Source organism: Eumetopias jubatus, unplaced genomic scaffold (genome assembly GCF_037043125.1).
Source record: "Eumetopias jubatus isolate StellerSeaLion01/CBP00866 unplaced genomic scaffold, mEumJub1_p1.0 scaffold_12, whole genome shotgun sequence".
Classification (NCBI taxonomy): domain Eukaryota; kingdom Metazoa; phylum Chordata; class Mammalia; order Carnivora; family Otariidae; genus Eumetopias; species Eumetopias jubatus.
In genome coordinates this window covers 59,969,491-59,994,602 of record NW_028274818.1, presented here as the reverse complement: position 1 = coordinate 59,994,602, position 25,112 = coordinate 59,969,491, and the positions used below count along the sequence as shown (strand labels likewise).

At 36.7% G+C, this 25,112-nt stretch overlaps 1 non-coding gene across 1 annotated transcript; it reads right to left on the bottom strand.

Annotated features, from left to right (window-relative positions):
* Positions 1–252: 252 nt before the first annotated feature.
* Positions 253–369, bottom strand: LOC114215780 (small nucleolar RNA SNORA1). Its single transcript, XR_003610627.1, has one exon. It is a non-coding gene; the product is annotated as a small nucleolar RNA SNORA1 (small nucleolar RNA).
* Positions 370–25,112: the final 24,743 nt, after the last annotated feature.

Genomic DNA, 25,112 nt, shown 5'->3' with positions numbered 1-25,112 from the left:
TCAGCCCACAGTTCTTTTGGTGGTTGGGCTTCTTTGATCTCTACTTGAATATGGATATACTTCAAAAATTCTCCATTTGTAATCTTTAAGATCCAGTTTCTTCAAGCAATTTACTTTAGCGCCCCAGAAGTCAAATTATAGGAAGTATATTGTTTGCTATTTTGGCAAATAATCTAAAATATATTATTCCTTAATCGTTTCTAATATTGAAAATCTTGTTACATCCACTCTTTACTCATGAGCCTAGCCAAAAAATGTTACAGGGCTCATTGTCACCACTGCAATAAACTTACTATGATGGAAGCATAACCTGTGTCTCAGTGTAGCCACTTTTGCCTTCCCCTTCTTGATCATTTTTCTTGAAGGACTAGCATGTACTGGCAGCCAGGCTAGGCAGCAGCCCCACCCACCCTTGTACCATGGATGTGACTCCAAGATAGCGAATGCATGTGTGCAGCCCACACAGGGATGACCCTTGAGAACTAGCTCTATTAGTCAGAGGGAATTGTGTTTTGGGCTCCACATGACATTTCCTACAAAAGGCCACTCCTTCAAACTGGGAGAGGTAGTTGATTTGCCTAATACAGAGAGTCAGGCAAAGTGAGGAGATGAGGAATACATTCCAAACAAAAGAGCAAAGCAAAACATCAGAATAAAAGACATTAATGAAATTGGAATAAGCAATCTATGATAAAGTTCAAAGCAATGGTCGTAAAGATACTCATCAAACTCAGGAGAGAGTTGGATGGATGCATAGATGAATACAATGAGACAGAAAATATAAGAAAGATCCAAACAGAAGTTACAGAGCTGAAGAATACATCAACTGAACTGAAAAATACAGTAAAGGGTTCAACAGCAGACTGGATAAAGCTGAAAATCAGATTAGTGACCTGGAAAACAAAGTAATAGAACTCACCCAACAGAACTCAGAGCAACGAAAGGAAAAAAAAATTAAAGAATGAAGATAAGTTAAAGGATTCTCTGGGACAACATCAAGTGGAATAGCATTTGCATTAGGGTCCCAGAAAGAGAACAGAAAGAGAAAAAGCTAGAAAACTTATTTGAAGAAATAATGACTGAAAAATTCCCTAATCTTGGGGAGGAAACAGACATAGTGATCCAGGAAGCACAGAGGGTCCAAAATAAAATGAACCCAAAGAGAGCCACACCGAGACACATTGTAATTAAAAAGGTAAAAGGTAAAGATAAAGAGAGAATCTTAAAAGCAGTAAGATAAAAACAACAAAATCATACAAGAAAAACCCCACCAGGCTATCAGCAGATTTCTCAGCAGAAATCTTTCTTTGCAAGCCAAAAAAGAGTGACACAATATATGTAAAGTGCTGAAAGAAAAAAAATTCCAACCAAGAATTTTCTACCCACTAAGATTATATTTCATAATTGAAGGTGAGATTAAGAGGTTTTTAGATAAGCAAAAGCTAAAGCAGTTCATGAACACTAAATCTCCTTATAAGAAATATTAAAGGGACCTCTCTAAACTGAAAAGAAATGACACTAATTAATAACAGAAAACATACAAAAGTAAAAATCTCACTGGAAAAGGTAAATAGATAATAAAGGTAGTGGATCAATCACTTTTTTTTAGATGTACATGTATTGATTCTCCCTATTCTTTTTTTTATTATGTTATGTTAATCACCATACATCACATCATTTGTTTTTGATGTAGTGTTCCATGATTCATTGTTTGTGTATAACACCCAGTGCTCCATTCAGTATGTGCCCTCTTTAATACCCATCACTGGACTAACCCATCCCCCCACCCCTCTCCCCTCTAGAAGCCTCAGTTTGTTTCTCAGAGTCCATAGTCTCTCATGGTTCGTCTCCCCCTCTGATAAACACTGGGGAGGGTATGTGCTATGGTGAGCACTGTGAATTGTGTAAGACTGTTGAATCACAGACCTGTATCTCTGAAACAAATAATACATTATATGTTAAAAAAAAAAGAAGAAGATAGCAGGAAGGGAAAAGTGGATCAATCACTTTTAAAGCAACTAGTTTAATCTTCATAGTAAAATAGTAAGAATAGTAAAATTAAAACTACAATAATAAATTGAAAGATGAATAAAATAAGAAAATGTGAAGTGTGACATCGAAAATGCAAAACATGCATTCATTTATCTGGACACTTGCTTCCACATCTTCGCTATTATAAATAATGCTGCAATAAACATAAGGGTGCATATATCTTTTTGAATTAGTGTTTTTATTTTCTTTGGGTAAATACCCACTAGTAGAATTACTGGATCAGATGGTAATTCTATTTTTAATTTTTTGAGAAAACTCCATATTTTTTTCCACAGTTGTTGCACAAATTTGCATTCCCACCAACAGTGCAGGAGGGTTCCTGGTGAAATTTAAGAAACAAAGAAAAAAAGAGACAAACAACAACACAAAAACCCAGACTGAGGTTTGGGTTTTTAATAGAGAGAACAAACATAGTTGCCAGAGCAGAGGTAGGTAGGGGGATGGGTGAAATAGATAAAGGGGGGGTAAGAGTACATTTACCTTAATGAGTACTGACAAGTGTACAGTATTGTTGAATCATTATATTGTACACTTGAAACTTATGAAACATTGTACATTAATTACACTTGAATTAAAAATTATAAAAAATTTTAAAAGGAAAAAATTCTGAGGGGGTGGAAAAAAATGTAAATTTTGGAATATGTTCAAATTTAAGTAACTATCAACTTAGTCATATATGTAGGAAGTTATATGCAGACCTCAGGGTAGTCACAAAGCAAAAACTTACACTAAATACACAAAAGAAAATGAGAAAGGAATCTAAACCTATCACTAAAGAAAGCCAGCAAACCACAAGGAAAGAGAAAAAGAGAAGAAAGGAACAGAGAGGAACTATGAAAACAGCCATAAAGGAATTAACAAAATGGCAGGAAGCACATACATATCAATAGTTACTTAAGGAAGGAAATAATGAAAATAAGAGTGGAAATGAAATAGAGATTAAAAAATAGAAAAGAACAATGAAACCAAGAGGTAATTCTTTGTAAAAATAAACAAAACGAGCCCGGTGATGGGTATTAAGGAGGGCATGTATAGCATGGAGCACTGGATGTTATACACAAACAATGAATCATGGAACATTACATCAAAAACTAATGATGTACTGTATAGTGACTAACATTACATAATAAAATAATAATAATAATAATAATAATAAAAAGAAAAACCTTAACTAGACTAACCAAGAAAAAAGAGGGCTCTAATGAAAAAAATCTTGGAAATAGAAATTACAACTGACACCACAGAAATACAAAGACCATAAGAGACTGCTATGAACAATTATACACCCAACAAATTGGACAAACTAGAAGAAATAGATAAATTCCTAGAAACATAAAACATTCCTAGATTGAATCATGAATACATAGACAATCTAAATAGACCAATTGCTAGTAAGGATATTAAATCAGTAATCTGAAACCTCTCAACAAACAAAAAGTCAGGGGCAGATGGCTTCACTGGTGAATTCCACAAAACATACAAAGATTTAATACCTATCCTCAAACTCTTCCCAAAAATTTAAGATGATGGGATACTTCCAAACTCATTTTATGAGACCAGCATTACCCTGATACCAAAACAGGACACAGAAAAGAAAATTTCAGCCAATATCACTGATAAACATTGATGCAAAATCCTCAGTAAAATATTAGCAAGCTGAATTCTACAATACATTAAAAGGATGTCTCTCAAAAAAAATAAAATAAAATAAAAATAAAAGGATCATATACCATGACCAAGTGGGATTTATTCTAGGGATGCAAGGATGGTTCAACATCCACGAATCATTCAACATGATACACATTAACAAAATCAAAGATAAAAATCACATTAGTGATCATCTCAATAGATGCAGAAAAAACATTTGAAAAAATTCAACATCCATTTATGATAAAAGCTCTGAACAAAGTGGCTATAGAGGGAAAGTACCTAAACATAATAAAAGCCATATGTAACAAACCCACAGGTAACATCATACTCAATGGTAAAAAGGTGAAAAGTTTCTCTCTAAGATAAGGACAAGATAAATATGTCCACTTTCACCACTTTTATTCAACACAATAATGGAAATCCTAGCCTCAGCATTTAGGCAAGAAAAAGAAATAAAGTGCATCTCCATCAGAAATGAAGAAAAGAAAAGAAACTGTCACTATTTGCAGATGACTTGATACCATATATAGGAAACCCAAAGACTCCACCAAAAACTGTTAGAACTAATTAATGAATTCAGCAAAGTAGCCGCATGCAAAATTAACATACAGAAATCTGTGGCATTTCTATACACTAATGAGTTATCAGAAAGACAAATTAAGGAAACAGTCTCATTTAAAATTGCATCAAAAGAATAAAATACCTAGGAATAAATTTAATCAAGGAAGGAAAGATCTGTACACTGAAAACTATGACATTGATGAAAGGAATTAAAGGAGATACAAATAAATGGAAAGATATTCCATGCTCAGGGATTGGAAGAATTAATATTATTAAAACGTCCATACTACCCAAAGAAATGTACAGATTTAATGAAATCCCTATTGAAATTCCAATGACATTTTTCACAGAACTAAAGCAAATAATTCTAAAATTTGTACGGAGCCACAAAATATCCTGAATCGCCAAAGCAATCTTGAGAAAGAATAACAGAGCTGGAAGTATCATGTGCCCTGATTTCAAACTATACTACAAAGCTGTAGTAATCAAAACAGTATGGCATTGGCATAACAATAAATAGATACATATCAATGGGATAAAAATGATAGCCCAGAGTTAAAAGCACACAAATATGGACAATTAATTTATAACAAAGGAACCAAGAACAGACAAAGGACAGTCTCTCAATAAAAGGTGATAGTGAAAGTGGACAGCCACATGCAAAGGAATGAAACTAGACCACTATCTTATACTATACACAAAAACTAACTCTAAGGGGATTAAAGACTTGAATGTAAAACCTGAAACTATAAAATTCTAGAAGAAAATGTAGGTAGTAAGCTCCTTGACATTGGTCTTGACAATACTTTTATGGATCTGACTCCAAAGGTAAGGGTAACAAAAGCAAAAATAAACGAGGATTACATCAAACTAAAAAGCTTCTGCACGGTGAAAGAAACCATCACTAAAACGAAAAGGAGACCTATTGAATGGGAAAAGTGTTTTGTGAATCATATACCTGACAAGGGATTAATATCCAAAACTTATGAACAATTCATACCACTCAACAACAAAAAAACCCAATTAAAAATGGGCAAAAGATCTGGATAGACAGTTTTCCAAAGACATACAGATGGCCAACAGGCAGATGAAAAGATGCTCAACACCACCAATTATGGAAATGCAAATCAAAACCACAATAAGATATCACCTCACACCTGTTAGAATGGCTATTATCAAAAGACAAGAAATAACCAGCGTCGGAGAGGATGTGGAGAAAAGGAAAACCTGCACACTGTTGGTGAGAATGTAAATTGGTTAAGGCAGTATGGAAAACAGGTACGAAAATTCCTCAAAAAAATTAAAAATAAAACTACCATATGACCTAGCTCTTTCACTTCTGGGTATATATCCAAAGAATACAAAAATGCTAATTCAAAAAGATATATGCATTCCTATGTTTATTGCAGTATTATTTACAGTATACATACAATGGAATACTACTCAGCCATAAAAAAGGATGAAATCTTGTCATTTGCAACATGGATGTACCCTGAAGGTATTATGCTAAGTGAAATAAGTCAGATTGAGAAAGACTAATACTGTGTAATTTTACTTATATGTGGAATCTAAAAACAAATAAACAAAACAAAACAAAAACAAACCCATGGATACAGAGAATAGATTGGTGGTTACCAGAGGGAAGGGGTAGGAAGTGGGCAAAATGGATGAAGGGGTCAATTTTATGGTGATGGATGTAACTAGATTTTAATGGTGATCACTTTGTAGTGCACACAAATATTGCATTATAATATTGTACACCTGAAACTTACATGATGTTATATAAGAATTTTAGCTAAAAGAGAGAGAGAGAGAGCGAGAGAGAGAGAGAGAGGTCTGTACTGTGGTGCCAATTTCTCATATCTTTGCCAATCTTCAGCCTTGTGCAATTTGGGCTCTGTGCCACCTGCCACAGTAAAATTGCTCTGACAACAGTCACTCACATCCTACCTATTCCCAACTCAAAGGACTCACTTGAGTCCTTATCTTTCTCCTCCTGGCCACAGTTAATAGGGTAGATCACTCCCTACTTCCTGACATCATCTTTCTCTTGGTTTACATGAAAGCCTTTGCTGAGATTTGCCCTCTATCTTTTCACCCAAAATCTCCTGTACAAGTGCATCTTTTCTTTAGAATTGTCACTCTTGGCCCTTTGTGCTTTTTACGCTCTCTCCTTTTTATAATCTTCCCTCTTTATGAACTCAAAGAAGTGTTGTGGCTAAGAAACAAATAAACAAACAGAACACTGGTTTTGAAGACCTAGACAAACCTGAATTTGAATGTCAGCTCTTACACTTACTTTCACTAACAGCACAATGCTGGGTAAATTATACAATCTCGTTATTATTTATCATCTCCATAAAAAGGATTCATAACCAGATGTTTATATCCAGATTGTTATCAGGGTAATGTATGCATTAATATAAAGTATACATTACTCAATTCCTGCACATAGTAATTTAAATTCTTTTATAGTTTTTTAATATTATTGCTATTATAATTATGTTTAAATAATACCTATGTCCAATACACATTTGACACTGTTATTTGTTTACAAATCTGTCCTTCTCTCAAATATGTATTATCCAAGGGTAGCACCATGTCTCTTTTGACTTGTGATAGGAACACTTATCTACCTGAATGAAACTTCACAGGCAACTCAAGATTGTCATTCTGTGGGCTGAACTTTTTTCTCTTCAAGTCTTTCCTCCTTCTATTGACTAGTTTCCCAAGAACAGAGCCAGCTACCACCCATTTTGTTATCCCAACCAGAAACTTTGGAGACACGGCCAATAGTATCTCTTCTACCTCCAATATCTGTTCCACCACCAAAATCCCTGCTCACCCACCTCCAAACATCACTCAAATTCACCTGCTTCTCTATATTTCAATAGTTGATTTCTTTGTTGGATTTTGGGAGGCGGCTGCAGATCCTGCAAGAGATTCCAATCTCTTCTTTGTGCCCCTAAATAGGGCCACCGACACACTCCATCCCACTCGTGCCCCTTCACTGCTTCCAAAGGGACTTCCCTATTACATAAATATATCATGTTTAAAATTCTAGAGGGACTCCCTAATGTCTTCAGGATAGAGTTCCATACCTTTAGCATGAGATACCAAGGTCTTCTCAGTCATAGTTTTTCAGATTCATCTCCCAGTATTTATCATGCACACTGTACCTCATTAATGGAGACCTACTCTCAGTTCTCAGAAAATGTGATACCCTCACAAACTTCTGAACTCATCTGCTCTCTTTGCTGGAATGCCTTTCAGCTAGCACATTTCTACTGGTTCTTGAAGTGCCTTCCACTTCTTATTCTCTGAGGAACTGATTTTTATTTTTCCGATCTCTACTCCCAGGTCCTCTTTCTCCATGTGCCATGCACACGTATCTCATACATCTCATAGTACCTATGACATTATATTGTACGTGCCACCTCTCTTGCCCAACTCCTTAATAAAACTGCGAGTTCTTCCTAGATAGGTTTAAGGTCATAGTCACCTCCGTATCATAATATCAATCATAGCACCTATGGTACTATGCTGCTGATTGAATGAATGAATGGACCGATACAAATAAAGTGCAGAAAAGTTAAACAACTTGAAAAGTATGAGGGACACAGTGTACACTTCAAAGCAGAAGGCTAGGGGCAGCAAACCACATTGGTTCTGAGTGAGCATGACTTTGGAGGATAAAGAAACTGGGTTTGAATTCCACCTTGGCTAACCACTAGCTATTCATATTTAGATAGGCACTTAACCTCTCAAAGAACTATTCCTTATCTGTAAAATGGTAATGATGAGGTTGTGGCAAGGATCAATTCATATAACTTCTATGATATGGTTATTATACTACCTGACATAGATTGGCCCTTAGTAAATGTCACTTACCATTTTTACTACCTTGTATCTGGCAGGTTGCTTTAAATTGCACAGTTTAATTTATTAGTCTTTTAATTAAAATTTGTTATAAGAATGAAAATAAACTGTATAACTATTGGTTAATTTTGGAAAACTGCCATTAAGTTCAAGATTTAAGTGTTTGGAATGGAAGGGATGATAAAGATCTTTTAGTTCAAAACTCTCACTTTCTATAACAGGAAATAGGGACTAAGAAGATTAAGATCTAATAGATCATAGAGCTTATTAGAGGCTAGTTAGTGAAGATCCAGGACTAGAACCAAAGCATATATCAATGACTATTATTCCCAGTTGCTTGAATTGATGAAATTCATGTGACTCTGAGATTTGAAGAACAATGAGAGCACCTTGAGGCTCTTGAGTCCATGTCAGGGAAGAGGAAGATGCCAAATGGGTGGAGAACTGACTGTCCTCGCCACATAACCACATACCAACTATACTATTCTGTTGCTTTATTTCCTTTGTTTGGGAGGTTTTTCTTTCCTGAAGAAAGGATAAAGAGCTCTGTGGAAAATTATGAAATACTATTACATACAAATCTGATTAAAAGTCCAGTGACTGTAAACCGTGAGTTGAGATGGACACATTCCCCAGGGCTGGCATGCAGATCTGATAGGTTTAATCTCACCACTTCTGTCTAGCTTTAACTATGTTGCCTTCCCCTATGAAGTTATCTCCCAGAAAAATCAAATTTTTATTCATATTGTCAATTTGTTTGAGGCACCCCAGAAGAGTAGGGTAAAGAAAGAGAATCTCTATAAATGGAGATAGAGAGAACATGCAAGAAAAATATCATTTTGTGCCAGAAAGAGAAAAAAAATGCTAAATAGCTGGGAATATTTCTTCCTCTTGCAGAAATCTAAATGGGGGCTTCTAAATGAGTTATCCTTGGTTAAGGGAGTTTCCTAATCCCACGAACTTTTTGATAATAAATTCAGTCATCCCAATTATTTGTCAACAAATCTGATTGAAAACTTAATAGAATTAAATAAAGCCCTTAATATTAAGCACAGGCTTCTAGATATCTGTCTGCATTTCAAAGTTTGTAGGGTAGTCTTTTTTTGCTCTGAAATTTCTTTAAAACGGCAGAAGTTAGCTCTAGAAAGCATTGTGTTTTTCCATTCAGTTTATTGGTTCACTTTGTACTACTGTTCACAAGCATTTGGTTGCTAGACAAAATGAATGATTCAAAGTGTGAGGCCCAATTTTTGTAATTTATATTCAAGGAAAAATATGACAGAAAGAACAGCATTCAACTTGAGTTTTTTTATACATGTCCACTGCAGAAAGACTATTTGGGCTTTTTGGTAGTAGCTGCTCTCCATAGAGTTTATCATTGCATTGCCTTGGATTGATGCAATTCATGTGACTCTGAGATTTGAAGAACAATGAGAGCACCTTGAGGCTCTTGAGTCCATGTCAGGGAAGAGGAAGATGCCAAATGGGTGGAGAACTGACTGCCCTCGCCACATAACCACATACCAACTATACTATTCTGTTGCTTTATTTTGATCTTTTCATTTTTTAAAAGTGTGATTTCATTTGGGATTGTTCCATGTCAGAATGGTTAGTGATAACATTATCTAAGACTGTGTGTAAAGTTCCCCCTGAATTGTATATTTTTTATGCACTACAATTTCAAAATACCTTTCTTTTCACGGAAGCCACATGTGATCCTTTTGATCCTTACAATCGTAAAGGAGTCATATATTTTAGAAAGGAATGTTGAGAGCTAGGTGTATAGGAAATATCTGGAGAATAGCTTGGCTTTTCGCGTGAACCAAAGATTATCAGAGAATTTAGAGCAGGAAAAACTCTTAGAAATCATCTTGTCTGGAACGTCCCAAAGTATATCCCTAGCTTGTAACACTAGTCCAGTGAGATACTTCTCCAGTTTCCATTGTCTGACAAGTCAGGAAATCCTGCACACTATAACTCTCTTTTAGAGACTCACATATCACATTAGTCACATTTAAGTCTTTCAGAAAACGACGCTCTATAGCCACGTTAACCCTAGTCATCATAATTTATTTGGTCACAGAACTCTCTTATTCCATGGAACTATCATTCTGAGATTTGTGTTTTGGGAAACATTGAGCTACTCCCTTTTCTTGAGAAATTTGGGGCCCAACAAGGTTGTCAAGTGGTCCGTTAGTATCTAAAACCAGAATCTTGGAATTGAAACATTAGCATTTAGGGACGACCTGTGTCCTAAGATTAACTTGTGAAAGTCCTTGGGTAGTAAATGTCAGGGCTGGCTCTTTGCTTATTAAATACATTGTTTTTATCTAAGCAGCAACAGTATTATGTCTTATAGGTTGTGCAAATGAACCTAGGGAAGCCCAACGCAAGAGAGATTAATAGTTCACTGACATCACTTGGGAGGTATATCCCAAAGCATCTACCCTCTAGGAGCTTGGGGAAATTTATACAACTAGTGTACTCCACTACCACTTTTCTAAGTTATGAAATATATTTGTAGGACTTTTTGATAATCCTGGAATTTAGTGAATAAAACAGAGTTGTGAGCAGATTTAAGTTGTTTCTGTTTTTTTTGTTATATTTTGTTTTCTATTCATCTGATACATTCATTACTAATCATTTTGTATAATAGAGGTGTCAGGTAGATATTTACACTAGCTTGCTGTAGGGTTGAAGCCCACATGAGTTAGTCTGCTGGGAAGTCATTTCAAGATGAGACAGTTCTTTAGCCCTGGGCCATGAGATCAGCAATATGGGAGGATCTGCTATTTTGCTAAATGAGCTGTCATTTTTCTATGTTCATTCTGGTCCTGACTTTCCATGTCTTGTTTGTCATTTCCTAAATTCTTTGATGTAAGTATGCAATCACTAGCTTAAACTTTGTAAGAAAAACCGTAGTCATGGACAATTTTTAAATAGAGCAGTCTATCCAATGGTTCACATGAGTCAATCAAAAAGGCACAATATAGATTACCATGCCATCTCTGTCTGGGACACAACTTGGTAAGAACCCATCCATTTGACTCCCCTTACCTCACCAGAAAGTCCTGTAGGAAAAAAACAAAACAAAACAAAACAAAAAACATTTTCCCCAACACCCTCACATACCTACTGAAATAAGGCTAAAAGTTTCACGTCATCATAAGTGGTCAGATACTAAAGGAAACTGAATTCAAACAGTTTGATCCTGTTTCACCTTAGGGCAAGTCTGGCTGCTGATATAGGGATTCATCAAAGGCTCCCTTTAAGAAAGCTCCCAGAGCCCATTCACTAGGATGCAGGAGTCAGAGATGGAAAACAATTCAAGTTAAATGATTCTCCTTGATGTGCCTTTGGCAAAACTTGATGCTAAATCTAAAGCTCTACTTGGATATAAAGGGCTGTTCTAAGACTAGAAAGTCATAAAACCCCAGCAGGCAGGCTGTTTATCATTTCCCTGGCAAGGCCCTGGGTAATGTTGGAACTGAGGAGCCAGAACACTTGGACATGCACAGAGTGGGGCCAGTGAGATGTGTTTTCAAGTCAGACTTATCTAAGGAAATTCACGGAACATACTGAGAATGGGCTTGGTACTAATTAATTAATTTATTTAATTATCTTGATGTAGTTGTTTTGTGGCTCTTAGGTTTATTCAGAGAAAACTATTCTTACCATTCCTAAAATATTCCTTTTTCAATCCAGGTACAACTTTCTCCTTATGGCCAGTGATGTTTCTGAAATTTTAAGGATTGGAGACAGGTGAATAAAGAGTGAGCGACCAATGAGAACCATGATCATTTGGGACTTAGAATTACTAATGCAACAAATATTATTGAGCATCTACTTCTCTAGATTCACATAGGAGGTCTAATCTCAGAAATTTCAAAATCCCATAGGAAATCTCATAATTTAAAAGGCAATTGTGTAAGACTAATGAATCACAGACCTGTAACCCTGAAAAAAATAATACATTATGTGTTAATAAAAAAAATTTTTTTAAATAAATAAAAATAAAGGCAATTGTATCCCTCTGGGCAAAATTTGATATTCAAATGAATATTTAAATACAGTTCAAACTTCTAGGCACCTCTGTTTCCTCAAATATAACAGAGGGGTAAGGAGTGACCTTACTGTACTTCTAAAGGTCCCTGTAAGGACTAAACGAGATGTGTGTTCAGTACCTAGCACATAGCATCAAGGATTAGCTATAATAAGTGCATTTTTGTATACCTAAATTTTGGGTATCTGTCTGAAAATTATTTGGGGGCATTTCCCCATTAACCCATTTTTCTTTCTATAATTTCATATTCCTCTGCTAAGAAAGGAGAACAAGTCCATGGGTGATTTCAGTAATTTTACATATTCCATGATGGGATAAGCAAAGACTTAGAATTCAGACACTCGGATTTGACGTTTGTCTCCACATCTTAGTGGCTGTGTGATCTTGGACAAGTAATCAAAGCCTTAGTTCGTGTATCTGTGAGGTTGGGAAAACAGTATCACACGTGGGTGTCTGTGGTAAGGATGAGAGATTACAAACATTTATTCCCATTTACAGTAAGCACCAAATAAATGACAGTTTAGAGACTCCTTCCTCTCTTTACTCCTCCCTTCTGAACGGCTCGTGCAAACCCACCAACACACATATTCAAAACACTTTCTGCTGTCAATAGCAGAAATGGCATTTTAAAATATTTTTGTTTTCTCTCTAGTTCTAGTGGGTTGTCCTAAACAAGTATTTTCTGCAAAATCTGAGTATACCCTAAGAAGTTGGCCCAAAAAGCAAAGACACTAAAATTAATTCTAATCTTCTTTAATGATATAAAATTGCTGTGATTACTTTTAGGTAGGATTTTTTTAAAGACTCTCAGTGAGAACTACAAATGGTTTCAAGTAACAAATAGTGAATGATACATGAAGATAAACAACTGTGCGTCTTATTAAACCTATCAAGATTAAATTTCACTTTTTTTTAATAAAAATTAATGTCATTTCATATCTGGGCTCCTGAACAAGTAGAAGAAAATGACAACAAATTTAGAACAAAATTAATCAACAGGCCATGGATACAAATGAGTGACATCAAAGAGGTACCCTCTCCCCGAAGCAGATTTAATTCATGTTTCCTGTCCACCAGCTCCCTGTCTTGTTTCCCTTCCTTGAATTCTCAAACCATCTCACCATCTCACTAGTCTGAGCTTTGAAGATCACTCTTCATAAGTACTGCTTAGCTAGTGGAACATCAGCTAACAGGGTTAAAAGGTAACAAGATAACTGACCCCATCCTCGGGGCTCAAGTTTCTCTCCAGCCAATGCACTTAGGCCATCTCTTCCTATGCCCAGAAAAGCAGTTTAGACATGCAGTTTTTAACCTGGCAACATTCACTTTTTCTGCTGTGTGTCAACATTGAGAGACTTACATTTGAGCCTGGATTTTTTTTGAAGCAGTGGAAGAACAGTGTGCATCTGTCCAGTAGATTCTCCTAAAGACACGTTCACATAAGCATGGAGATTTGGAATTGCCTCAGAGATGGACGGGGGTCAGAGAGTGCCTGGTAGATCAGTAATAGAATATTTAAATCAAAGTACTTCTTGGGAGAGAGCCAAGTTAGAGAAGAAGGCCAAAGTAACCTGATCCAGGCCATGGCACTGAGGATAGCTAGAGCAGCTGTACCCAGGGCCCTTTTGGACTGCTTGCCTGGATGGCCAAGCAAGCCAGGGAGAACACGGGTTTAAATGCTTGCTGGATTAGTGATAAAGGCAAAGAGGAGATTGAGTTGCTTTGATTTCTACAGAAACCAGCATGTTAAACTCACGTACTGGTTATACAAAGGGCCTTAATTCTGATAAAATTATCACCCCAAACCACCCAGCCAATGTACTTACCATGATGACACAATTATAAAATATGACCCCTAATGTCTCAGGGATGATTTGCCCTCTACCCAAACCCTGGAATCATTATAAAGGTGTAGTAAACCAAATACTGTCCTCCTAAGGCTGTCTAGATCCTAATTGCTGGAATCTGTGAATATGTTACCTCACATGGAAAAAGGGGCTTTGCAGTGGTAATTAAGTTAATGATCTTGAGTTGGGGAGATTACGCTGGATAATCTAGTTGGACCTAATATAAACACAAGAGGAGAATTTAGAGGAGAACCTTTCCGGGTTGTGGTCAGAGGGAGGAGTTGTGAGTACAAAACAATGGTCAAAGAGATGCAACCTTGTTGTCTTTCAAGATGGCGAAAGGGAACCATGAGCCAATGAATGTAGGCAGCCTCTGGAACCTGCAAAGAGCAAGAATCCAGAAAGGAACGCAGCCCTGTAGACACCTCTATTTCAGTCCCCTGAGGCCCATGTCAGACTTCTACCGAAGTGTAGGGTCATAAATCTGTGTTGATTTATGCCACTCAATGTTTGGTGAGTTGCTATGAGAACAATAGAAAATGAATACAGGAGGATTGCAGGTTTCAGAGGCAGGGTCCTTATCCTGGCCCTTCACTCTCAAAAAGTCCCTCTTAGCCCCAGGCTGAGAGCCAGGGGAGCCTTAAGTGACACACTTGGGGCTTGCTGCTCATCGATTAGGGATTTCAGAGAGAAGACAAGGAAACATAGTCCTCCCTGTAACATTGTCCCAAAATGGAGACTTGGCACCAGGATATAGCTAAGCAGTCTTGAGCTAAGAAATCATGACATTACCTGCCCAATAAGTGTGCAGTTGGAGACGATGTGGGGAACAGGAGGAAGCTTGTGTAGAATCCGATGTGACGGGGAGGAGGGAAAGGAGGGGATGGAGCCCCGGTCATTTAGCACCGACAACCTCTCAGTGCTTCACATGGCTTTATCACGTTTACTTCAGCTGAGGTTATGAGAAAGTGAAGAAAACTAAGACTCAGAGCAGCTGTGTGAACTGCCCAAGGCTATATAGAGTCTCAGTAGCTGAAACACAAGGTGAAAACCAGGTGTGCCGGGTCCGAAAGCCCACAGGCTCTCCGCAACTCTGAGCTGCTCCCGGTGTGGCTTCAACATCATTATCAGGAGGTCGTTTTTGGCTTGTGCTGAAGGGGCTGAGACCCAGCTGATATGTCTGTTTTGGTCTTGGAACTAGTTCAGAAAATTATGGTAGGAAAAAAGGGTACAGAAGAAAGGTCATCAAAAAGTAAACATATTTCACCTAGCATGGTTTTTTTTCTTTTTGTTTTGTGATATTTGGGAACACCTTCTCTGTATCCAGATTATTAAAAAATACTTCTATGGCTTCTTCTGATACTTCACCCTTTTAGTTAAATCTTTGATCCATGGGAATTTATACTGCTGAGTTGTGAGCTATTGACTCAACTATATATTTCACAGATGACTTTTCAGTTGTCCCAACACTATTTATTGTGTAACCTATAATTCCTCATTTATTCAAAATACCAGTATAATCACTTTCTAAATATTCATGTGTATCTGAGTCTCTTTTCAAAACCCATATTCTGTCCCATAGGCCAATCAAAGAACCATGAACTGGATAAAAAAATAAATGCAACACCCATCATAGATGAAGGGCATCATATTGAGGAACTTCTAAAAATCAATCAAAATGAGCAAAGGATATGAACAGATACTTCTTAAAAGGGGGTATATAAATAATAGATCTTACATAAATGAAAAGTGGCTTTACATCTCTCAATGTGGTAATGACAACTAAAAGAACAGTGAAACACCATTCTTAACTATGCGATTGGCAACAATCTAAATGTTAATAACAGACTATGTTGGCAGAAATATCTTGTTACCAAGAATATAAATTGATATGGCCTCTAAAAGGGGCTGTTTAGAAATACCAATCAAAATTACAAACACACATAACCTTTGACCCAGCAATTTACTTCTAAGAATTTATATCAAAGGTGAAAGTACATATATTGAAAAAAACCCATGTGTGAGATTTTTTTTTTATTGCCAGTGCATATAACTGCAAATAATACAGAAAAAAAATCTAAAATCTAAAGGATTATGATAAATTACTAATTAAATAAGGTCTCGTAATGTATTTAATGAATTTTGATGTGGCTTCCCCAAATAATGAGAACTCTCTTTATGGAGATTTACTGTTATGGAGATTTTTTTTCTAGATATATTGTTAAATGTCTCCCCAAAGAACATTTGGGACTATTTGGGGGACATTTTCGGTGTCATGTCTGAGAGGCAGAGAAGGGCTGCTACTGGTATCCAATGGGTAAGAGCCAGGGATGCTACTAAATATCTTACAATATATAGGATAGCCTCCCCCAGCATAGAATTATCCAGTATAAAATGTCAATAGCGCCAAGAAAGAGAAACCCTGCTCTAGGATAATGATCAGAAACTGATTATATTACATGACTATTAGGCTAAGGGACAGGGATGGATAGAAACTTTCCATTGTATTCCATTTTGTAATTGTTAAATCATGTACCTGCATGTACATGTACTATTGATTCAAAAATAAATAAATAGTACTCCTTTAAAAAAATTCATTGTTGAATCTTTAAAAAAATATCTGTAGGGATTCTGAAGAAAAATCTTTGATTTTACTCATTTGATGTTTTTCCCTGTGGCCTCTTGTCCTTTTGAAAAATTCAAGGACATATATATTGATCGTTTCGACACAGATGGAGTGTTCTCTCCTGGAAAGGTACTTCAAACAATAGAGTAAAATAGGAGAATGAAGTTACAGTGTATTGTATCTGACCAAACAGGCTTTGGTCTTAGCAAACACCAGAGAAAACTGTAACCTAAATTAGTAGAAGTTACAAATGTATAAGTCAATGTTTTCTCAGGGGCAGGACAAACACTCCTATACAAGGGAACTGATAGGGCAGAGGTGCCTTTTGATTAGAACTCCTGACAACATGCCTTTAGAGGTCAAAGGATCTCTAAAAATTTCTCTGGAATCATTTCATAAATCTACTGTAAATTTTCATTATTAGTCTTCCTGCTCCATGTCGCCACTAGATGTTGACAGAAGGGTGGTAAGATTGTATTTACCATTAAATTTCTACCCTCCCACTTAATTACCACTGTTCTGAAGCTGCTTTATCAAGGTAAAGCATTCAACAAAGGCCTTGAATGTGTCAGAAGCCAAATTCATTGTGATCAAGGTAGGACGCTGCCCAGAGTATATTCATGGCTTTCCTTGACAAAGATGTTCTCTAGATATATATATCTCCTTAAGGGTAGAAAGAGTTGGCCATCTTAAGCACAATATGAGAGAACTGAAGAAAGCTCTCCACTGTGAATAAATATTATCCTAACAGATGTCATTAATATCCTGCCGTTTGTGCTTCCTTTGGTATACTTACTGTCTTTTCCTGTTTCATATTTAAAATATATAAAAATAAGAAACCATAAGCAAGAGCATACTAATGACATTTATAAGCTGTTACATCACTCACAAGACAGAATCAGGAAAATATGAAGCCTTTGTAACTCAGAGCAGAGAAACCAGAAGAGAGTAAGGGACTCAATGATAGAATTTAATGGGATCAAAAAAACAAAGTTTACCCAAACTCTACTTATATTAGGAGTTTATTTTGGTACTTTAGTCTACTTTTTCTGCTTTCCAAAAAATATGAAAGACAGGATGCTGAACCAGATTGTTGGCTCAAATTGGCCAAAAAAAAAAAAAAAAGTTTTCTTTTTTTTGTCCACTAATACAAAATATTATACAAAAAAACTTTAACTATATAAATATATGTGAAAAAAATTCCTGCTGTCAATGAATTTATAATCTAGATGGAAAAAAAAGACACTCTATGAAACATCTCCTTCATAGAGGTCCCTTGAAGCAGCCTATCTGCAAGCAGAGCCTACATTCCACTCTGTCCCAGAGTCTCATCCAGCGTCACTGTTTTGTGAAAACAGAGTCAAGAGCATGGTGTGTATTCCACAACTTGGGTTCCTGTGTTTGAAGAATGAACAAGAAGACCACTAGGGCCCATTCCAATTTAAGACATGACACCTACACTCAAAGGCATTAAGAACAAATTAGAAAAATTGAACATCAGGAAAATGCAAAAATAGTGATAAGTTGCCCCCCTATTCCCCCTGCCAAGAAAAGGAGAGAGGAAGAACCATGAGCTTGGGATATACACAAAAAATGTTTTCTGAAGTAAGTGAGTTTCAGGTAGCTTTTTTACGTGAGAGAGCAACTTCTGACTACCTGTTGATGACCTTTCCATATAGCATTTTTAAATCTTTTTCATTTTGCTTTAAACTTATTTCCATATATTGATTATATTATTGAGAAAAAGAAGTGTGTCTTTCTGTTCCCAAAACATACTAGACAAACACTAAAGATTAATTTTAGGAGATCAAGAGAAATAAAAAGGTAAAGAAAGAAAGAACACTTCATCTCTATCGATACAAATATGGCTTCAGATATTTTAAAAAATAAGTCTTACATGAATACCATATATGCTAATATTCAGCTTTTCTTGACCTAGAGTCTAAAAATAAATATAGAAATTTAGTATGATTGGTTGGTTTACCAATGAGAATAAAGCAATTTTATTTTTGGAAATGGTCATAAAAGCTAGGTCCTGTTACCAGGAAAAATAAGAAAGTGAGAAAATTAAGATGATAACTAAGAAAGAAAAGAAAGGAAAAGAAAAAAATGAAGAAGCTAGAAGAGAGTCATGATAGAAATATCAGTCCAAACAGCAACACTAGCAAAAAGCTATTATTATGGGCAGGGAGAGAAAAAAATACCAATTACAATTATATCCCCATTCTAAGAGCATTGAGTGTATGAGCAAACGACCTCATACACATCATTAACCTCCGTTTTTTCATGTAAACTAATATGTGAAATGTACATTTGGAAAACTTAAGGAGTGATCCTTCAATTTCCAAAAATACCTGCTTTTTAAAAGAATACATTGCAAGAATCTTTCCTGTAGTTACAAGCTCTTAGCCTAATACGTTTAAAATGAATCAATTTCTAAAATTTGGTTTCCACCAAGAGTATTACCCCTTGAAGCTGACAGTCAGCTTTCTTCCTCCCCAAAACTCAGGAAACTTGAACAACAGCAATTTAATGCACTCTGAAAACCCTCAAGAACACTGACTGGTCTTTAGAATTAACTGACATTCTTTCAAGAAATAAATTAATCAAGAAATAAAAACGTGCTGTCCTTAACGTAAAGACAATATGTACTTTAAGAGGTTTTGTTTTCCAATTAGTGCCCAGTAATGCCAAGCCATCCATGCAGCTTTTTCATCCAAAGCCTCTTTTGACCAAAAACACAACTTTGTGGGCAGGATCAGAGTGAAACATGTTGCTACGCAGAAGGATGTTTCTTTTTGTGAGGTGGATGTTTCTGAATGAGATATACTTCTCTGATCAAAACAATCTTCAAATGGAGTTAGCTTTTCTTATGAATTCATCTAGCAGCAAATCCAGAAACTTTTAGGCTTCAATAGTCCACTTTGACTTTCAGACATGAAGAATTAACAGTTAAAAAGTAGAAAAAGGCGAGGACACATTCCTCTCCACATAATATAGACTAACAAGGGCGTAATTTCTGTTCAGAATTGTTGCCCATCGTTTAGAGAAAAAGCAAGTACATTTAGCAAGGAAATTATTGATTTTTTTTTTTTTACCATGAGTTAATTAGCCCTGCCCTTCTAACTGACAGCAGAATTGGATAGATAACATTTCAGAACTGCAATTTTCACTTCTGCACCAGAATCTCACTACTCTCTTGTCTTCCAAGAATATATATTCCTTGGAAAAACACAAGCAGGTCATTTAAAGCCTGAATTAATTGGGAAAAACTGACATCTTTTCTTTTTTAATTTTTTTGTTATGTTAATCACCGTATATTACATAATTTGTTTTGGTGTAGTGTTCCGTGATTCATTGTTTGTTCATAACACCCAGTGCTCCACGCAGAACGTGCCCTCCTCAATACCCATCACCAGGCTAACCCATCCCCCCACCCTCCTCCCCTCCAGAAAAAAAACTGACATCTTTAGATACATGATGACCAACTCTTTGGCTTACATGAAAGGAGTTTGACAGGCATGATTTGCAAGAACTATGATATTTTGTTCTTAAGACTGTGAAAGTTGGGGTGCCCAGTTGGCTCAGTCAGTTAAGCAGCTGCCTTCGGCTCAGGTCATGGTCCCAAGGTCCTGGGATAGAGCCCCACATCGGGCTCCCTGCTCAGCGGGAAGCCTGCTTCTCCCTCTGCCTCCGCGGTCGGTGTCTTTCTCTCTCTCAAATAAATAAATAAAATCTTTAAAAAATATTTGAAAAAAAAGCAAAAAGACTGTGAAAGTGAACAGAAATAACATTGGTAACAGTGAACAGAAACAACAAAATCTGCTGCTTCATAAGGTACCACCTTCACTATCTTGGCATCTCTAAAATGTCTTTGAGGGTTGCTACATAGGATTTGGGTTTTTGAAAGGTAAGGGTTTCCATAGTGGGTCTATGTCACAGAACTCCTATTTTCTGCTGACACGATGGATTTCCTTAGCTATAATGTGGTATTTCCAATTTTAAAAAATTTTTTCAACAAATTCATAATTAAAGAGAAATCAAAGTACTTATCTTGAAGAAGTGTTGTTATCCAGTGTTAACCAAGGGCACAAGAATGGGCACGACAGTGATATCATCAGCAGATGATAAATGTGCTGGAATAATCAATCCCCTCAGAAATACAGGATGGCCAGAAGAGGCCTGGAGTAGATGGTCCCTGAATTCTGTGCCTCTAAGTGTGAACACCTAGAGAAAATAAAAGATATGGGGCTCTTTGTACAAAATTTACTAAGAATTTCAAATTGGCATGATAGATTGTTTCCATTATTAAATATCACTTTATGGTTTCCTTTGGATATTCAAGTGATGTAATTAGAAAGGCTATTAAATTATAAAAAAGTAAGGAGGTTTTAATTTTTGAATAAAAGGAACTTTTTGTCAGATATAAACTTGAATCCTGGCTCTTAATAATGATGGAGTTTCAGTTTTCTTATCATGGTTACAGATGAGGAAACCACAGTACAAGGACAGTTCAAAACTTGCTCCCGTTTTTGCCAGTAGAAAGTGTTGGACATGGGGTTACAACCCAGGCAATTTGGTTCAAGGACCACTCCAATCACTGCTTAACCATCACCTTCCCATGTATGCATCACTGGATCATACTGGACACTAATCATTATTAAGAATAAAAATAAAACCCACAATTCAAGCACAGATTTGAGGCTCAGTCACTATATGATGACTCTTCCATTCCTATAGTTTTCTAGCTCTCTGACATTAAAACCTTGAAACTTTTGCATAATTGGAAAGTAATATAAACCAGGAGATAGGCAATTGTTTTTATTGTTATAAGTCAAAATAAATCTTTTGGAGACACAGTATATGGTACTATATTTAATGGAAATCCCTATGAAAAGTATTTCTTCCCAGATGACCCCAAATGTATTTTTTCAGTTTCTTCATAAATGCTCTTCTGATATTACCATTTAAAAAATATAAATAGGGCGCCTGGGTGGCTCAGTTGGTTAAGCGACTGCCTTCGGCTCGGGTCATGATCCTGGAGTCCCAGGATGGAGTCCCGCATCCGGCTCCCCGCTCAGCAGGGAGTCTGCTTCTCCCTCTGACCCTACCCCCTCTGATGTGCTCTCTCTCTCTCATTCCTCTCACAAATGAATAAATAAAATCTTTAAAAAATAAAAAATATAAATAAAAATAAAGTCTAATGAAATCCCTAAGAAAGATAAGTAAATTTAGGGAACAACAGAATAAAAGTAAAACCACCACTGTCCATTTAATGCCTCATTTTGACAAAGAGAAAACAGATTGGATTTTCATTATCAAACATATTGACTGATTATACAATTGCTGATAATTGTGAATTTGCAGATTTGACTTGGAAATACTTCGCAGTTTCCAAAGAATTGCTATTAAGAGTCAGGGTTGGAGAGAACTCAATGACCTTGATTCTAAACCAAACTTCTCAGAAGTCCATGGAGCACACTGGGGGCAGGAGTGGGGAGACTGCATGGGAGGTCTACCATAAAGGCTCAGATCTTTCTCATTAGAAGAAAGATCCATGATTTCAGTGACTGAGATCTAGAAACCTTTAGGAGCCAGAAGAGTCATCACCTAGTAATTTAGCATCAACTCTGTGGTTTAGTGGTGGTCTTTTTCATGTTTAAGAGGGGGAATTGTTCAAACAATATAGTTGGTTTGAAATACATCCAGGACCAATGCAAACACCAAGTGGGCTGCCCAGAAACCACACATTGTTTCCTTCAGACAAAAGATAATGATGCACTAATGAGTTTTACCCTTTACTGCCCTCTCTGGAACACAGCCTCAGGAAGAAAACCCACAAAACAAAATTGTTAGTCCCAAAATTTACAATATTATGCAATGACCCTTATCCCTTTTTCTTTAAGTGCTAGTACTTGTGTTGTTAAGTATTTGTGTTGTTTAACTCATAAATCCCAACCTCGTATAATCTCAAAAGTGCCCTCCCAGAGAGAGAAAGGAAATGAGTAAATGAGGAAAAATAATAAAAGCCTTACTGATATAGAGTACCTCCAAGAGGCTTAAAGCACTTCTGAGATATTATCTTATTCTAATGTCTTTTGACTTCATCAAAGGGGTGGGGAGTAACAAATTAATATTTTAAATTATGGAGAGGGAAAGTGAGGCAAAAAGACATTGGACTAATAGGTCCCCCTAAAAAAAGCTTTAATAAATAAAACTGTGAGTGGAGAAAAAGTTAAAATTCAATCAATTGGACTTGTAAGAGTATGATATATGTTGAGGATTTATAGGATTTGTTGTTGTTTCAGTGAAGAACAAGCTTAATGGCACCACTGCACATCACATACACTGAAATAATCCACAACCTTTCTGTAACCTTACAATCGGCCTCCTCCCCATTCCAGCCACCATCTCCTGCCTATGTGCTCATGCATAGCAAAATTCTGTTTCTACTTCCTTATCCCTCATTCTAACCTCATCCCTACTGAAGGTGGCTTCCTTTGAAAGCATCTGCATTGAAATTGCTCTCGTTCAGTGGACAGTGGCCTCCAAATTGCCAAATCCATGGGCCAGGCTTGTTTATTTGTTTATTTGTTTTTCTGAAATTTCACCTACTTGATCTCAGTAGCACTCCAAAGACTTAACCATTCCTTCGTGAAACATCTTCTCTTGGCTTGCGTAACATTTACTCCTCATTTACTTTATTCACCTCTGGCTGCTCCATTTCAATCTTCTTTGCTGGTTCCTCCTTCTTCTGTATAACGTTTTTAAGGCAGGAGGGCCCCAGAGCTGTTCTGGGCACTCACTCTTCTCTAGTGTCTGCCCAAATATGCTCATCTGTGTCCCTGGCTTTAAACACCATCTTTCCCCCACTGTCACCTCACACCTCTCACTGTCACCTTTAGACTCATATTAACAACTTAACTGATCCTTTCTGCTTGGATAGCTAATTAGACATCTCACTTCACATGGCCAAAATCAAATCCTTGATTTCTGTCCTAAAGCTGCTCTTCCCTGTCTTTCTGATTTCAAAAAATTTGCTTCACTCTCAAATCTAACCAAATATATGTTATGTTGTTTTTATCCTTGAAACAGGTCTTAAAGCCATTTCCTTCTCTTTTTCTCCACCACCATTATTTCTTATCTAGATTATCCCAATAGCCTCTATATGGTCTTCCACTTGCTTTCTCCCCACCAATGTATTCCCTTTTCTTCACAGAGCGGTAAGAGTGCTAAGGTTTTTAAGACGTGAAATTAGATCATATACCACTTTGCTACACTAAACCTTGTGCTGCCTTCTCATTGGACGTAGAATAAAGTCCAAACATTCTAGTCCACAAGACCATATATGATCTGGTCCCTGCCTGCCTCCCCCCCATGTCTTGAGACTGTGCCCAAGCTCACTAATCACTGGCCACCCTGGCCTTTTTCTTGCAAGAACATGACAACTTGTCCTCACCACCGGTCATTCGGGTGCTACGCTCTTGCCTCTTCCCAGAAAGAAGACCATCACCTCTTCTTGGTATTGAGGTCTTAGGTTGTATGTCCTCCTCAGAAAGGCCTTCCCTAACTAACTACTCAACCTAATGACACCCCAGCCAGATCATTTTTCCTCCCATCATCCTGGATCTTTGTTCTTCATAGTACCTCCTGCTATCGGAAAATATCTTAGTTTTATAACACTTACTGGTTTATTACCTGTGCACCCTCACTAAAATGTAACTTCCAGGAAAAGTGGGACTATGAAACAACAAATGAACTATGAATTTTAGATGAATATCTCAGTATTTTCACTAACTATTTTAGATGAAAACTTTATAAGGAATGACTAAGTACTTTTTATATACAGAGCTTATGTTGGTTTTTTTTTAATTTTTTATTGTTATGTTAATCACCATATATTACATCATTTGTTTTGGTGTAGTGTTCAATGATTCATTGTTTGTTCATAACACCCAGTGCTCCATGCAGAATGTGCCCTCTTTAATACCCATCACCAGGCTAACCCATCCCCCTCCCCTCCTCCCCTCTAGAACCCTCAGTTTGTTTTTCAGAGTCCATCATCTCTCCTGGTTCGTCTCCCCCTCTGACTTACTCCCCTTCATTCTTCCTCTCCTGCTATCTTCTTCTTTTTCTTTTTTCTTAAAATATGTTGCGTTATTTGTTTCAGAAGTACAGATCTGTGATTCAACAGTCTTGCACAATTCACAGCGCTCACCGTAGCACATACCCTCCCCAATGTCTATCACCCAGCCACCCCATGCCTCCCACCCCCAACCACTCCAGTAACACTCAGTTTGTTCCTGAGATTAAGAATTCCTCATATCAGTGCGGTCATATGATACATGTCTTTCTCTGATTGACTTATTTCACTCAGCATAACACCCTCCAGTTCCATCCACGTCATTGCAAATGGCAAGATCTCATTCCTTTT